Raw genomic sequence first — 11,535 nt, 5'->3', positions numbered from 1 at the left:
TATGAAATAAGTCTAGTTGCAGATAGATATAAAAGTAGACTGTCTTGCCACCCATATGTTTTAGTAGCACCTCTTGAAAACATTAGCTACAAAAAGTGCTTGCTAGCTATGATGTGCAAAAACTTGACTCCAGAGAGTAAGTAAGCAGTAGATGCTTCCCCTGGGAAGCACACTCTGCACATGATAACTGGCTGCATATATGATTATAGTAAGTATAAGACTGATTGCAGATATACAAAACAAAAAAACCATTAGTTGTCAACTTGTAATTTAACAACTCTATCTTCATGCTCTGAAAATCAGAAAGCTGTCGTAAATACTACAATGGCATTCAATGCCAAAACCAAACAAACAGGGTAAGAAGAATGGTCTCCAATCAACCTATACATATTCTCGAATCCCTGCGGAAACCTGATGGTACTTTCACTAACTCACCAGAAGAAACAGAGCGTGTATTAAAAGAAACGCACTTCCCAGCAGATGGATTGGGTGGTTGAAAACATAACTGCTGAAGAAGCTGACTGGCAACTGGTCCAATCCTTATTGGTGACGACCGATAAGACGAAGTGGGCTATAAATTCCTTCCACCCCTTTAAATCGGCGGGACCGGATGAGATCTTTTTCGCATTGATACAATGGTGAGGAGAGTTCCTGCACATCCAGTTAATTAACATTGTCAGGGCATGTCTAGCGCATGGATACATCCCTAAGAAGTGGAGGGAGGTGAAAGTAATCTTCATACCGAAACGGGGTAAAAGCGACTACTCTAATGCTAAATCATACAAACCCATCAGTCTTACCTCTTTTGCCTTAAAAACTCTAGAACGGCTGTGCGAAAGAGAACTGAGGGAAAATTACCTGCGGAATATACCCTTACACCCAAATCAACATGCGTACAGTCAAGATAAAAGCACTGATTCTGCACTACACGTTGTAGTGAACGTTATAGAAGGTGCACTTTTGGAAAAGATCTTTTGTCTAGGAACCTTCCTGGATGAATGAAAGAAGCCCTACAACGCCGTGTTGTATGTGCAACTCTGACTTTATGGATTGAAAACATGCTCAAACTCATAATTTTACTCAATGAAGGTGAAACGCAGAAAGCTATAGTTGCCAAAGGCTGTCCCCAAAGATGTGTAATCTCACCTCTTCTATGGAACTTGGTTGTAAATGATCTGATTGCCAGCCTCAACGAAAACCACTACTATACTGTAGGCTACGCAGACGACCTAACTTTACTGATATGCGGAAAGTTTGCCAATACTGTATGAGAAGTAACAAATGCGGCATTTAAAAATCGTGGAAAAATGATGAATAGAAAACGATCTATCATTTAACCCAATGAAAACGGAACTGGTATTGTTCACAAACAATAGAGTTCTAGGTAATTACAAACTGCCGAAACTATTTAACACTGGACTCCAATTAACAAACGAAGTAAATTATTTAGGCGTAATACTTGACAGTGTAGCTGTACCTACAACCAATAACATCAATTAATACAAATGTCAAATATCTAACTTGTAACGTAATACCTTCGTAGCATTATAGATCGACATTATAACTGTAATAAGCGTATGCCGAAAGATTCGTTCTTAAAAGAACATATTATTTTATATACCGTAATATTAGCTCTTATAAGAACCATTTCATAATGCTGTACATCAAGTCATAGAATCATGCAGATCACCAGTAGTCATCTCATCGAAGTACAAACATCGTCACGTTCTCTCGAAGACCGCAGATATACTCAAGTGACCAGTCATATGCACCGCGTTACACAACCTCACAACAAGGCTGAGCGTACTCTACTAAAGCGCGTCGATCACTATTCATTCATTTTTAATCAATGAGTGACAAGAGTGCCTACTCTTTGACATCCGCCGATTGAGCATCGACGCGAGTTTACACAAGCGCTCGCTGGCCGGCTTACTGCGATAGTATTAGTTTTAGAGCGAGATAGAACACATAATATTATTCTAAATTCTTATTGTGTAATTTCTAAACTTATGAATATTTTTAAGTAACAATCGTAATTGGTTAACTAGTTTTAAGGATTTTGTATATAATATATCGTGTAACTGAAGTAAAATATATATTCCACATAGTCTTCATACTACTCAAGCAGTTGTTTTATTTAATCTCCAAACGCTCAGTCTCTAAAACAGCAAGCTAAACTGGGGCGCCCTCATAGATGCGAAGATAAATACGGCCACAATATCCTTCTGGCAATGCCGAAGAATGATAGGGAATGCATGGGGTCTTGCCCCGAAAATCGTATTATGGCTTTACACAGCTGCGATACGGCCTGTGATATGTTATGGCACAGTAGTTTGGTGTTCACGAACTAAACTCAGAACCATGTGTAATAAATAACAACGATTTCAAAGACTGTCATGTATGGCTATCACAGGATGCATGCGAACTACACCTACTTCAGCCTTAGAAGCAATGCTAAATCTTCCGGCTCTACACCTTTTTATAAATCATGAGACGGCCTCCACCGCAGTAAGGTTGAAGACACTGAATCTTTGGAGAACCGATCAATCCCCAGTCCCCACACCCAGAGGTCCTAACTGAGGTGATTGAAAAGGAGCCTCTGCTGCTCGCGGTAAGTGACTGAGGACTTTAATGTTATAGACCTCAGGATTTTCACTGATGGCTCGAAAACAAGATCTGGCACGGGATACGGGGTGTTCTCGGAAGATCTAAATATAAAAACAGCCGCACCACTAGGAGCTCAGAACACTGTCTTCCAAGCAGAGTGCATGGGTATCGTAGAAGCGGAAGTAGTAACAAAACTAATAAAGTAATTTCAAATAAATCATGATTTTCTTTAAAAAATATATTGTGTGAATACCACACTCAAAACTTGAATAGTGGTCTGTTTCCTGACCTTCTGATATTTTTTTTTATTTCTATTCACCCGTAGGTATTTATAATATTTATTAAATCTATGTTTTGAAGCTTATGTATAACATTATTCATCTAATACTTAGAGTATATTTATAATATCAATTATAATTTATAATATCAAAAATACATAAACTAAGAATACCGCCGACAGCGGAGCCATGCTCAAGCAAATGGTGTAATGAGCGCAGGTAATTTTGTATAAGTTTTAATTTTGAAAAGGACCTTTCCGCGCTTGCTACGGTAACTGGCATAGTTAGAAAAATTCATAATGATATGGTGATGTTAAGCCAAAGTCAAAGTCAAAAAAAACTTTATTGACTGTAAAACTTTATAAGTTATTTAGTGCAAGTCAGGATGAAGTACAAAAGTTACAATAGTATTCAAATGAGTATAACAATATTCATTAACAAAATGTAGAACATTAATTCCAACTATCTTTATCAATCAATTAATCTTTCACATTATAATAGGCCTTAGATGTTAATTTATTTTTTACGATACATTAAATTTTTTTAATAGATTATATTTTAATATATTTTGGGAGTTTAATATAAAATATAACACAATCCACTTTAAAAGATTTAGCAATTTTACGGAGCCTAGTAGATGGAATTGCGATTTTTATGATTGTTTCGAATTGAAATCGAAAAATTGGCTAATATGTTTATGAGCGTATAGGAGGTTCTCGTATATGTACTGGCAGTGTACTGTCATAATATTCATTTCACTAAACTTTTCTCTCAATGAACCCTTGTACTCATTTTATAGATTGCTCGAATTGCCCTTTTCTGCAGCACAAATATGTCGTCAATATCTGCAGCCCTACCCTATAATATTATTCCGTAAGACATGACAGTAGGAAAGTAGCTGAAATATACAAGTCTAGCCGTTTCAACATCTGTCAGCTGCCTAATTTTTTTATCGCTTAGCTTATGTAATCGACTTAGCTCTGCAGTAAATACTGTATAAGTATAAGTTTTTTATATGGGCACCCCATTGTAGCTTAAAGACTAATATAATGCCTAGGATTATTGTCGTTTCTACTTCATCAAGTTTGTCACTATTAATTTTTATAGGTGTTGGGTGGTGCTTTATATTTGGATGTGTAAACCTTATACATTATGTTTTCCTTTCGTTTAAAAGTAAGTTATTAACATTAAACCAATTTACTACTTCAGAAATGTCGTCGTCAACCTGACAGATTTTTTTTGCTGACGTTTTATTTTTGATAACAAAGATGTATCGTCAGCAAACAGTATAATATCATGTTTATTTTGAATAAGATATGGTAAATTATTGACGTAAGCCAGGAACAAAAAGGACCCAAGATTAAGCCCTGTGGTACACCCCTTGATATTGACACGAGGGTCAGGGATAAGAAATAATACTCCGCTTATAGGAACTTGTATAATAACTTGATCAATGTGCATCTCCAAAGGCACACCCAATCTGCAGAAATATTCATTCACCAGCTTCGTCGCAACGGTGCTTCTTGATTAGGTAGAGCAAATGCTTCCGGCCACTTCCTGAAATAATCCATCACCACCATTATGTAACGGTTTCCAGCTTTGGTGACTGGAAACGGTCCGGCTATATCCAGAGCTACTCTCTCCCACGGAGCCCCAACATTATACAACTTCATAGCTCCTCTGCTCCGGGTCTGAGGTCCTTTGACAGATGCACAACTCTTGCATTTACGACACCAGTCTTCCACATCATCACGGCAATGCAACCAGTAAAATCGTTCTTTAATTTTTGTGAGAGTTCTTTTTATTCCCAAAGGTCCACCTGAAGAACTATCGTGATAAGCTCTCAGGATCTCGTTCACCTTCTACCTGGGAACGACGAGTTGCAGATGGCAATCCTTTCCCTTCGGGGTTTCCCCTTTTCCGGCAGAGCAACCCGTCATGCATCACCAAAACTGTCCCACTGTGCCCAGAGACTCTTGGTAACCATGCTGTGTCTAGCTACATCAGACCATTTTGGTTTAAATGATCCACTTGCTAACCAATGTAAAAGTGGTTGAAGATCCTTATCATTTTCCTGAGCTCTCCTCAGTGCATCGTTGCTCCAGTTCTCATCGATCGAATCTGTTCTGATCAGTCGGATTATTGGATTTTCTTTCTCCTCCTGACGAATGCAATGTTTGCATTCCGACGGACAAGGTCTTCTAGATAAAGCATCTGCGTTTCCATGAGTTTTTCCTCCTCGATGTTCGATTTCAAAGTCATACTCTTGAAGTTGCTCAATCCATCTGGCCACTTGTCCTTCCGGATTCTTGAATTCTAGTAACCACTTCAAGGTGGCATGATCAGTCCTTACGAGGAATTTGCGACCCAACAAGTACTTTTTAAAATGTAATGTCTTCACCACGGCAAGTAACTCCCTACGAGTTACACAGTAGTTTCTCTCCGGCTTCGATAAAGATTTGCGAAAGTATGCAATTACAACTTCTTGATCTCCCCTCTTCTGAGATAACACTCCACCAATTCCAGAATTGCTAGCATCAGTATCTACTATGAATCTTCCCTCCGTGTCAGGTAGTCGTTTCTTCAACTCTAAGAAAACTTGTTCGCAGTCTTCATCCCAGGAAAAGGCTCTTTTCTCCTCCGTCAGTCGATGTAAGGGCTTAGCAACATCGGAAAACCCTTTCACAAAGCGTCGATAATAAGATCATAGTCCAAGGAATGCTCTCACATGTGTCTTTTCTGTCGGCGTCGGCCAGTCCTTGACACCTCTTATCTTTCCAGGATCCGTCGCAACGCCTTGCTCCGAAATAACGTGCCCCAAGTAATTCACCTGACGTTGAAAGAAGGAACATTTCTTTGGACTCAACTTCAAGTTGGCACCCTGCAGTTTTGCGAAGACTTTTTCGAGCTTCTTAAGATGATCTTCAAAACTTCGTCCCATAATGATTATGTCATCCAAGTAGACAAGCCAGGTTTCTCCCAACATACCTGCCAGCACATGCTCCATCAACCTTTCGAAAGTAGCTGGGGCATTGCAAAATCCGAAGGGTATTGTTTTGAACTGCCATAACCCTTTTCCGGTTGAAAAAGCCGTCTTCTCTTTGTCTTTAGGGTCCAGATCGACTTGCCAGTAGCCACTTTTCAAATCCAGAGTAGAGAACCACGTCATGTCACAAAGTGAATCTAAGGTGTCATCGATTCTTGGCAATGGATAACTGTTAACACAAAATCTAGTTGATCCATCCTTCTTCTTTACCAGAACCACTGGAGAACACCATGGACTCGATGACGGTTCTATCACACCATTTTCTTTCATATCCCGAATCATGTCTTCCACTTCTTGTTCGCGTGCAAACGGAATACGTCTTGGTCTTTGCCGTATCGGAACAGTGTCTCCTGTGTCGATCTTGTGTTTCACAATTCAGAAGTTTCTGTATGTGCACATCCTGGCTTGCAGCTACGGTTTTCCTCCCTTCTTCACGTTTTCTTAACCAAGCTATCTCCTCACAAGCTCCGATCACTGTTCCCTTCCCAATGATTTGCTTGTCCTCGTGAGGATTAAACACGGGAACCATCGTAATTTGGGAGTTTCCCACAACAGTCCTGGCTGGGATCCATGTCGTGTCCGATGTCTCTCTTTCTATTATAGCGCATTTACAAGGTCTTCCTATGTCATCCCTTGGCAGGACTACCGGGACTACTACTAGGGTCTGTGATCTCGGATTTAAAGTAGTGTCTCTTAAGCACAACACTTTCCCAAAAGTTCCGCCTTTTATTGGAATTTCTTCACCTCCATGCTTCAATAAAAATATGTCAATGAACGCTTGACTAAAACCAACAGGCAACTCTTCTACGACACTCGTCAGGCAGGTACCAAGTATGGATGGAAATACGTGTGGACTCGGGACGGACGAATTTACGCGCGGAAAAAAAATGACACCGAAGCTCGTCGTATCAGATGCGAGGCGGATATAAAAAAATATTTTTTTGGTGCTCTAAAAGTAAAGTAATAGTATTAATTTGCTATTGTCTGCTTGTGCTTTTATTAGTAATTAACTTAAATTTGCTGTATATTAACGCTTTATACGTACGTCTTAATATTATTGTTCATATTTTTATGTTTATTTTTTCGCGCCGTAATCCCAAACTATTTACGAGACCCAGACGCAATAAACTTACATTTTTCGAAAGTCCCAGGCGAGAATGAAATTAAATTATCACAGCTGACATATTATGAGTTCCACCGCTTCACAGAGTCTGAGTTCCAGCTTAAAACAGTAGACGAAGCTACCATTTTTAAGGTGATAAATCAAATTAAGTCTAACGCTGTCGGAATAGATGACATATCTCTTGATATGCTACTTCTAACTCTTCCTCACTCTTTAGGTACAATCACTCATATTGTTAACACATCCATCCTGACAAACACTTTCCCAAACGCCTGGAAGTCAGCCATTGTTACACCGTTACCAAAAACAGCAGATGTCACGGAGTTGAAAGATTTGCGTCCGATAAGTATTCTTCCTTGCATTTCGAAAGTCTTGGAACGTGTTGTATATATGCAGTTCGCGACTTACTTGGAAAGTAATAAACTCCTACCGGTTCATCAGTCAGGCTTTAGGAAAGGTCGCAGCACCTCTACTGCTCTCATAGACATTGTCGATAATATCTTGTGTGCTCGTGATCATAGTCAAGGGTCTATCATGGTGCTCCTTGACTTTTCACGTGCCTTCGAAGCTATTAATATTTCCTTGCTTCTTTCAAAAATGAGCGCTTACGGTGTGAAACCTGACACAGTGAAATGGTTCTCAAGCTACCTCAGTGGCCGTAACTAGCGTGTTCAGCTTCGAGATGATAGTGGATACCCATTGCTGTCAGAGCCAGTACAATTAAGTAGAGGAATCCCACAGGGCTCAATTTTGGGACCTTTGCTTTTCATTCTATATACTGCCGACGTATCGAACATCATAAAGCATTGTAATTTACACATGTATGCAGATGACATACAACGCAGTAAATAAATTGAATAGCGATCTGAAGCGCATTCATATGTGGTCTAAGGCTATAGTATTAAACCCATGTAAAACAAAATACATGATTTTGGGGTCTAAACTTCAAATAGATAAAATTGTTTCATCGCAGCCTAATGTAAATGTTATAGGTATACAATTAGAACGGGTAACCGAAGCACGTAATCTAGGAGTGTTAATGGACGATGGCTTAAATTTTGAGAAACATGTGCTCGAATTGAGTCGGAGAGCTTTTTACCGGCTCAAAATATTATATCGTATTCGAGACTTCTTAAGTATAGATCATCGCATTACACTATGTGACTCGATAATCCTATCTTTGTTTAATTACGGTGATACAGTATATGGTTCGCGGTTGCTTGCGCGTACTGAACTATTTTTTCTTTTATTAATTTAACTCTGTTGGTGTAGACTTAATTTAGCAATTGTACAAACCTCAGTGGTTTTTATTGCTTTGAAACCGCAATGTAAAATTTGTTTTTTATTAATAAATATATAAAAAATAAAAAAAAAATGGTTCAAAGGGTCCAAAACGCCTGTGCTCGATTCTGCTTTATCTTACCGCCTCGAACTCATATCACTCCACACCTAAACAACGCCGGTATACTTAAGATGACGTTACGTAGGGAGCTTCATTTGGCCACTCTTTTATTCGGTATAATACGCAAAGGTCACCCGGAATATCTGTACGAAAAACTGAAATGGCGCCATGCCTCAGAAACAAGGTATCCTATCAGAACAGGAAGTATTCCAATTACTATTCCTCCTCACCGCACTTCTGCCTTTCGTGGTAGTTTCCGTTACGCTGCCACTAAGTGTTGGAACAATATACCACCACCAGTTAGGAATAGTTGCTCCATATATAGTTTTAAATTAAAATACAAAAACTATTTAGTAAACTATCAAAAAGATTTACAAATAGGTGGCAAAATAGTCCCCACTTATCTTAGGTAAACTGAATATATATATAATATAATATATAATATATATATTTTCTGAACTGGCTTTATTTTATTTTATTTTAATTTTATATTGTAATCGCAGCGTTTGTATTTTTTGTTGTGTACTATATTTTTTTATCAAGTTTTGCATATTTTGTATCTTTTATATTGGTAATTTTTGTCTTTCTTTATTCTTTAATGTTGGTTTTTCTACGTATAAGGTATTTGGGTAGGTTTTCAGTTTTAAGTAAGTATGTGTTATGCTGTAAGTAATTAAAAATTAAAAATTTTAAAACGTTTCTAAACCACAGCGCGAGTTTGTCTCGTAATGGGCTACGCTGAAAACCAGCGCTGTAGCATTTGCTACAGCATACGCTGAGCGGTGTCCATTTTCGCATCATTATCGATTCTATTGTAAAATATATAATTATGTTCACAAATATTATTTAACTTTAAGCGATATTGTTATGTTTTACTTTAAGGTGTATAATAAAACTTTGTAAATTAAATTGTGTGATGATGATGTGAAATAAAATATGTCTATGTCTATGTCAATACACCATGTTTCATGTCAATGGTACACTGATGCTTTCGAAGAAAATCCAACCCAATGATGCTGTCATCTGTGATATCCGCTATTACCACTTTTTGCCAGTACAACGTTTCCCCGAGTTTCATGGCCACGACCTTCTCTCCCTGGACTGGTATGCGCTGACCTTTAGCTGTTGTCAGTGTTAAGTTTACATTTTCTCGCATATGTCGTCTTCCGATGCTCTCTAGTCTTCTTTGGCTAACGACTGTACGTGAGGCTCCCGTATCCAAAGTGAAACGGCAAGATTTTCCATTTATCATTCCTTCTATAACCAAAGTGTTTCCGTCACATGCTTGCTTCACGAAGATCCTTGGGGCTTTCCTTTTACCGGCCAACGTCCACCCCGCTGCTCTGGCCTTTTCCTGTTGCTCCAGCGGTGACGTTGAGATTGTCGCAACCTCCCTACCTTGCGTTATGTGCTCACGTCTGGGGCAAGTGCTCCTGAGGTGTCCTCGCTCCCAACAGCCGTAGCATACCGGGTTGTATTCTAGCATTCGGCTGGAATCTGCTGGTACAATTTCGCGGAGTCTCAACGCCCGAGAATCGTGGCGAACCGCTTCCACTTCCTTTAAACTAGTATGATGACTCAATCGTACGGCTGCTCTTACTTTGGCGTCCCATATTCCATCGATGACTACTTGGAGCAATATTTCTTCTATTGCAGCTGACGAAGACTGATATGCTTTACGTACTAGCTTCTCAGCTTCCACGGACCACTGCTGCAGAGTTTCGTTGGCCCTTTGACTGCGGTCCTTAAGTTGCGCCCGATACACATGCTCAAGGTGTTTATCGCCATAACGTGCCTTAACTTCCTGCTTCCCAGCGCCGAGTGCTTCCAATACGGAGAGTGAATCGTCACGGAGAGCTAATGTGAGGGCAGAGTGCGCTTCTTGGTCACTCCAACCGCAGGCTCTTCTGACCGTCTCCAATTGTAGCTTGAAGGCAGCCCAGGAAGACTTGCCGTCGTAGGGAGGTACTTTTAAATTTCTGGTCGATGTGGATCCGCAGGTGAATCCTGTGTTGGTTGAGGACACACGACCCTCCCACTGAGCTGATAAATGATTACTTCCATCTCTTCCATCTTCCGTTGAAAGTTTTCTTCAACTTTGTCCACCTTCTTTTCGACACTGTCAATCCGGGCGATCTCTTTTTCAACAGCGTCAATACGGGTGGAGTTTTTCTGCACAACGGATAAATTGTCTTTGGAGATGCCTTCATGCAGGCCTCGCAGCTGCTCCTCCTGTCAGCGTGCTTGCTCCTCCTGTCGGTGCGCTTGTTCCTCTTGCAAGGCCCGCAGCTGCTCCTCCTGTCGGCGCGCTTGCTCTGGCATCATGGCGGCCATCTGCTGCATGAGTGCGCTGATGTCTACGGCAGGAGCTTGCGGTGCTGACACGGTCGCACTGAGTCCAGAGCCGGATGTTTCTGACTCGTCCTCTGCCGCTGCAGCTGCTCCCGCTCGCGTGGTCACTCCCTTCTCGTTCCTGGGCACTAATGGCATCTTTCCAATCCCACTTCTGACACCAATTGACACGAGAGTGGGTCAGGGATTGGAAATAATACTCCGCTTATAGGAACGAGTCTTTATCTGCGTTCACTTTTTCCGAACTTGCACTTCGCCGGTCTGCCGCTGTTCCTCTTGTGGGCGGCGGTACCTTCAACGCGTCACACCGCACCGAACACTAGGTCTCTTCTATCTTTTTCTTCTTAGAACACTTCCACTTTTCACTACTTCTTCTTCTTCTTCCTTACACTTTCGAGTCGGAACTAGAACTGCCGTAGGCCACGCTTAGTACGGCTCATATACCCCCGGATCTGTTCTATTTTTAAAATGATTCTCCCATTCCATCTTTTAAATTTAAATTGTACTAGAAAATTCTTTTAACTATTTTTATTCTGCTTACACATTTTTCATTCCTTTTTTTCTGTTCGATTTGTTCCTGAACTTACTAGAAATTTCCATTAACTTAACAAATCCCAAAATATTCCATACACTGGTAGGTGTATCGAGCTGAGCTACGAGTATTTCCGACGGAGCTGTTGAAATTAAAAATGTCTTGAAGTTTGACACTCTCGTCATTTACGTTGCA

This window comes from Leptidea sinapis, chromosome 17 (genome assembly GCF_905404315.1).
Source record: "Leptidea sinapis chromosome 17, ilLepSina1.1, whole genome shotgun sequence".
Classification (NCBI taxonomy): domain Eukaryota; kingdom Metazoa; phylum Arthropoda; class Insecta; order Lepidoptera; family Pieridae; genus Leptidea; species Leptidea sinapis.
Note: the sequence above shows the minus strand (reverse complement) of the source record.